A 6,928-nucleotide genomic window follows, 5' to 3' on the forward strand; every position below is an offset into this window, starting at 1 on the left:
CTTTGTTAGATGTGTAACAGCGAGAGACAGTTTTAATCTCCGCTGCGGCAACCTTTGACACTTCATTGATACACCGGCACACACAATGTGCGGCCGTGCATCATACACCATTTTCATCCGCCTCGTGCTCCTATTTTTGCCCCGACAATGGCAACCGTGTTCTTCTTTGTATGTGTCATTGTGCGCCGGTAAGCGTGTACACATATACATGTATGGGTCGTGCCGCTCCTCACCTACACAGCTGCAAATTATGAAATATACCACCTCGGCTCTAGCGAAAATAAATGTGCATTACAGTCATATTTTTGTTCGGGGTTTGCGCGGACGCAGCAAAAAGTTCAAGCGCGTGGGCAAGCTGCACAATTATTTCAGAAAGGCACGTCAAAAGTTACAGGAGATTTTTTACGTGTTCAAAAGTTCATTTAACGCTAAAATTTATGGCCGTTTAATGAGTAAAAATGTTGTCTGGTGAGGCAGGGGCGCGGGGTGTGTGATAATATTTATGGCTTTAAATTATAAATTATCCCATAAATTCAACGGTGCCAGCATGGTCGGATGCTGCAGCGTTCCTCGTGAAACACTTTTGCCATGGTTTTTGCTATATGAAAGTTTATCTTCTGCGCTTTGATCGCCAGGTCAAAAGCTATGAAAAGGCAGGTGTGGTCATCACACCGCAAATACTTGACATAGAGAGGACGTCAAATTCCTTATCAAAGTTTTGCAATTTGGTGGTCAAAATAGTTTTTGGAGCAGTAAAATTCCATTCAAAGCAATTGGTATACTGGCGTCTTAAGATAAATTAGAACTCAATGAACCATCTAGAAAATAATTTCCCTCTGTAACACTCCTTTGAATTTCTTTATCGGAAATTCATTACTTCAACTATGGCAATTTTTTTAAAATTGACAAATTTGCTATTTTAATTCAAACTGCTTTTGGACAAATAAATCTTTGTAAAAAAGAGTAAGTGAAAACCTTGCACAGGTGATTTTTCTGCAATTTTTTCAGAAAAAAAAAACGGAAAATACGGCTTTGATTCGGTGTTGTCATTTTAGTTTTTAATTCAAAAATTCTTCTTATCAGGTGTTCATTATTTGATCTATTTAAGCTTCGGAGAAATTCTTGGTGTTTTTCATAAACTGTTAAAGTGCCACAGAACAGTTATTTTATGTTTAAATTATTTTTGAATGAGTAATTTACTACATCTACAATCATCCGTATCAATTTTAACAATTTTAAATTATTCTTCCTCTTTACCTTTTTGATTAGAAATAATATATGATTTGAGTTCAGCAAACTTTTACAGAAACTGTACAGTTACGCAATTGCACCTGGAAATAATATTTTTCAATTAATTTTATATTGAAAAAGAAAATTTTTGGCGCTATGTTTAAGGTAAACGGTAGAAAGTATTTTAAAAATGTACATATCCTCTTTAGCAAAATTTTAATTTACTGCTTTACCTCGATCGTTTGACTAAAAAGCCACTGGGTTTGTTTTAATCTTGTTGGACTGTAACATGAGTATATTTCAATACCAAAACGATTTCCTCGTTAACACAGATTGCACCTGGAAAGTTTGGCAAGCAGGTCATGAGAAACTCGGATCGTCAAGAGCATTTATTTGTATTTGTAGTTACCGAGGGCAGATGCAAATGCAGGCAAGCGATCGGCGTTATTTTCTGCAGTGCTGCGAGTTTGACTGGGGCGGTCTCTGCGGTTGAAATTTAAATTAGTGGCATGTCAGTGCTGAGCGGGACGGTGGAAAAGAGCGAGAGACTCGGGAGCAGTCTCATGCTCCAGCGGTGACGGAGATCTTGCGATGACAGCGAGCGAGCTAGCGAACGCCGGCGCCCACGACACCCGCTGGCAATGCCGCCATGCCAAACACATCTGTACACCAAAAATAAATAAATTTCCAATTCCAGCCACGCTTGTGCAGCTGAAAATTTTATTCGGAAAGAACACGCGACGAGAGCGGCAGAACGAACGTGGGATAATGCCGGTATTCAGACGACGCGCGCGTTACAGCTCCTCCGGCACGGGCTCGATTTGCAAATCTTCTTTGTCACACTGGCGTGGGTGCCAGGAGCGAGTCTCTAAAAATCACATCTGGGCACGTCATCCTGCTCCAGCCAATTTTGACTCACCTGAGATTATCATTCCATTATATTCACGTTGTAATTAGCCCCGTTTGTAGGCAAAACAGTGGCTGACATAAGAAATATGACCATTTTTGTTATATTTGTTCGTGAAAATTTCTGTCAAAAAATTTGGTGAACTTATTCGTTCCTCAGGTCCAAGAAGCAGTTGAATTATTACATATACACAAATAACACAGATGCTGCTTTTTTGACAAATGACTTTATTTACTTCAAATATGACAACCATTGATACTTCACAAAGGGCTGGTAGTCTGTCAATAAATGTTAGCAACAGCTTCTTGCTGTCAGTGTATATGTTTCTTTAATCTCAACCTATTCAACTTAAGTGCATTTAAATAATTTTTAAAAGAACAGTTCCTCAAGAGATATTGAACCTACGTTTCACCTCTCTTTTTAACAGTTATGTTCATATTTGAATTTATTTGTCTGCATATGACTATGTATGGGACCCTGTAGAACCATAATAAAGATCACTTTGAAACTAAAAATAAATCTTTGTAAATTTTCGATACTTTTGGCGCCGACGAAATGAAATGGACCGCCAGCGAGCAGCAGGCCCGATGGGGATATGGAAGCTCGGCCGCCGGCAGCGTTCCAAAAATTCCGGCTCTTTTAAAATAATTTCGACCAGGTCGATTTGATACGGATTTTAGACGGATAAAATTGGCAAAAACTAGTTAAGATTAGGGAAGTAACAAAATTAAATAATTCAATTTTTAAAAATTACATATTTAACATCAAAAATTAAATCTTAACAGTGTTTCTGTAGCAAGCAACGGAAAAATATGCAAATCCCTTATATTTATTAATAGAGAAAGGAAAAGGGAGAATTAGTCACTAACAATAAGCAAAAATCAATGAAAAACGCGATCAAAATTTAACCACTCACCAAGTTTTCCCTCATACACATTGTACCTTCTAAAAACAGCACGGTATTTAACATCATAACTGGTAATAAATAAATTAACGGTGACTTAGACAAAGATGAATAATCTGACTTTGCACGAAAGGCGTTTCGCCGTTGAACGATTCTGAATAAAGCATACCACAATAATATAAAAATAAACATTTGTTGTGCCCCGAAACGAAGGAGCCCCTATATATGGGAACAGCATGTCGGCGTATGCAACCTGCACGTCAGGTCACTTTTGCTCCCCATTCTTCGCAGCAGTGGCTGTCATATTCACTCGCCCTGCAGCAGCACACTGCTGCAGATTTGTGCATAATTGAAATAGTTCTAATCATGCTTGATTGATGTGTAAATATCTATTTCCAGCTCAATTTATTATCAATTTTGTTAGTTTGCAGAAAGGACGCTGAGGCTTTTCACCATTTAATTAATACGGTTGCAGCAGTGCCAAAGCAATAATGAACTCCATAAAGTGCACAACAACTCTCGCCCATCCTATCACGCTTTTAATCCCCAGATGATAGCTGCATTCACGCTACACTGGCGTGTGTGCATACAGAACTCGCCTGCAGCTTCACACAGCCTTAATCAAAAATAGCAAAAAGCAGCAGGAGAGGAGTGAGGATTAATATTCAAGTCCAGCTGCCATCGTATTAATTTCCTAACACGGCTCTCTATCAGCACTTTGTTGCGTCCTTAATTAAGTCGTCCCGGGCGGCGATAATGCAGCCGAAAACTTGCGAGAAAGAAAGGAGGCAGTTTCTATTCGTGCATGGGGGCATACCTGGCGGCAGTGTGCGGATTAATTGAATTTGAATTCCCCCTGTGGAACCGAGATATTTCATTCTTACTGCTAAATTATGCGGCCCGCTTTATTACACACACGTCCCGACCGACTAACTCCGCAGCACTAGTGCGCCGAGCCAACTTCTTGATGAGCCCGCCGCCGCCGCCGCTGCTTCTCTGCCGGCTAGATTAAATTCAAACATTATCGCTTTGCACGCCCCGAGTGCATGGAAATAAGAGAGCAGCGGCGTAGTGCAATGCATTAGTTCATCTGCCGTGCACGACATTCCGGAATCATCAAGCCAAGCGAGCGGAGAGCGGCCGATGCAAATGAATTGAATCCGTCTTTATGAATGGTTGTAAATTAAATAACGCTGTCGCGTTGTTACACGCTCTTAAATTACGTGTTTCATGAATATTTTTTATGGCTGGCTTTAATGATGGCAATTCTGTTAATGTTATGTCTCCTATTAGAGTCAAAAGAACTTATTAAAGTGGTATATATGCTAATGATATATCCACGTAATATGAGACAGGTCACTTTAGTGAAATTTTAATGTGAAAATTGCGAACAAGGAGGACTGCAAACAAAAACATCCATCCTAAACAAACAACTCTCAGAATATTTATTTAATTGACAACGCCATTTTTTAATTAAATAATAAACTGCTACTCAAATGTATATCTTTTTTACTGTATACCTTTACGAATATTAAGATTAACAAAAAATTTTCCCATTTCAACGAGACCTCACCTTTTAAACTAGTGCAGTTTTCAACGAACAATGATTGAAAATTTCCATCAGCTGTCTCTTTTGCGTGGATTTTGTTATTCCTGAGGTGCCAAAATACCTGTCAGTTAAGTATGCGAACGTGTTAGAACATTGTTTTTGCTCCGAATTTCTCTCTTATCCACCCATCCTTCGTCAGTCCACGCAGATTAGTGCCGAAGTGTATCATTAATCTAAAAAAGTCACTTGTATGATTTAACATGCAAAAGTTTGTAAATGAAAACGATAAAAAAACTTTTCTTTACTATATTGACGGTCATGTTTAATATAAAATCAATGTCATGATTACTATAAAGATCATGATTTATGAAGTGACGTTATGCAACCTGCGGAACAGATTGGCAAAGCGGGATGCATATCAAATATTTCCTGCAGACCCTGCAGACATTTAACAATATGAATGTCGCAAACCCCACTAAAACTATTTTTTTCGCAAATGCTTACATTCCTCCTCCTCATAATATAAATTATCTGGAGAAAATTGTTTTTGTTTCAATTTACAATTTGATACGCGGGGAGGTTTCAGGACATGACGAGACATCTAGGGGATGCTTGCGCTACCCCAAAGCACCCTCTTTACAACGTCGGCCTCTGCTGGAAAATCGGCAAATGAAGCTTTGCAAGCTAAAATGAGGCGCGACGGGTACAGTGCAGAAAAGATGAAGGCAATTTAGAATAAACAAAAAACAAAATAACAAGCTTGCAGCAATGTTATTGCTTTTCCGAAACGTATCCAGCAAAGTAAATAATACATATATGCCAAGATATTCACTAACGTAAATATTGCTTGTTTATGCTATAATATTTATCTCTTTGGCAGAGAGCATTAAAATAGTTATATGAGAAAAATAAATTAATCTCCAGTAAAATTCATTTGTTTTAAATAATTGCATAATTCATCTCTTTTCTAAAAGTCCAAAAATTCATCTAATTTATATTGCGTAAAAAACTCACGACCATACAATAATAAAAACAAATTTTCAAAAATGCTTTGTTAGGTTGTCATTTTTGCGAAAATTGCAAAAATAATAGATAGTCAACGCAACTTCTATGCAACAAAGAAATAATTTAAAAAGCCACATTCACATACAGGTTTTAGATCGAAATTCAAGCGTCATGAATTGGCCTCAAAAACGAAGAATGCGTTATTCCTGCAAATTTGACAAATACACTGCGGTACCTGAAGAGTTGGTCGTAGCTAAGAAAGCGATTTATTTCACTGCGTTTCGTACACTTTGCGGATCTCAGACAAGATTGAAGAAGCCAGACGAGGAGAGTGACATGACAGCAGCCAAGATTGAGAGACCAGATGAGCTGGAAAATCAGCAGCACGTTACCGCCAGTGTCATATGCAATTCAATGCGAGGTAACAACATTCAACCGCAATTTGCTTTAAATTCAGTTAACCCCAAGAGACACGCATCTGTGGCCCAATTTTCCAAAGAAGTGACTTTGCCTATTGATAGTTACTCTCCAATCAGTTTTGCTTTGCGGAAGAAACTATTGGGTCAGTGTTTGATGGTAACACCACTTTTCCACCCCCACAAAGAAGTGGAAGGTATAAAAAACGGGAGCAGGCAATCTCTCGAGGTTCCTGTGAATGATGGTTTGGAGAGGCAGAGGAAAGGTTCTGCTGAAGCAACAGTCAAGGAGGCTAAGAAAAAGTTTGATGAAGAGGAAAAGGAGATATCTGTGCAAGATTTTGACTTCGAGGTTGGGGAAATGACATCTGTAGAGAGATTTGAAAAGACGAGGCGTTGGTCTAGTGAGGGATATGAAATGGTTGCTGAGCAAGTTAAGAAACGGTCAAGCATCAGTCTTGAAGATATCACTCTCGAGGAAAGGAGAAAATCAAGTGGGACGAACGGAGAGGGGAATGAATCGGAAATGAGAAGAAAGTCAAGCCAGGAATCTGAAGAAATCGCTAGTACAGAGACGAAGCTATCTGAAATCGATGAGAATCGAGATTCTAGCACGGACAGTGAAGCTGATGTCGAGAAAATCAGAAGACAATCTACTCAGCTGCTTGAAATCAGCATAGAAGAGTCGAGGAGAAAGTCTAGCAAGGAACCTGATGAGATAACAGAAGAAGAGATTAGTCATACCTCTATCGAAAAAACCGAAGAAATGACCTTAGAGCAGACAGAACGGAAAATCAGTCACATATCCGATAAGCAAGAAAATGACTCAAGGAGAAGATCGAGTGCAAACCCTGATTTCACTGAAGAAGAAAGCAAGGATTCTGGGGGGTCGGAAACAAAGAGAAAATCTTACGTTA

Source organism: Cloeon dipterum, chromosome 2, assembly GCF_949628265.1.
Source record: "Cloeon dipterum chromosome 2, ieCloDipt1.1, whole genome shotgun sequence".
Taxonomy (NCBI): Eukaryota; Metazoa; Arthropoda; class Insecta; order Ephemeroptera; family Baetidae; genus Cloeon; species Cloeon dipterum.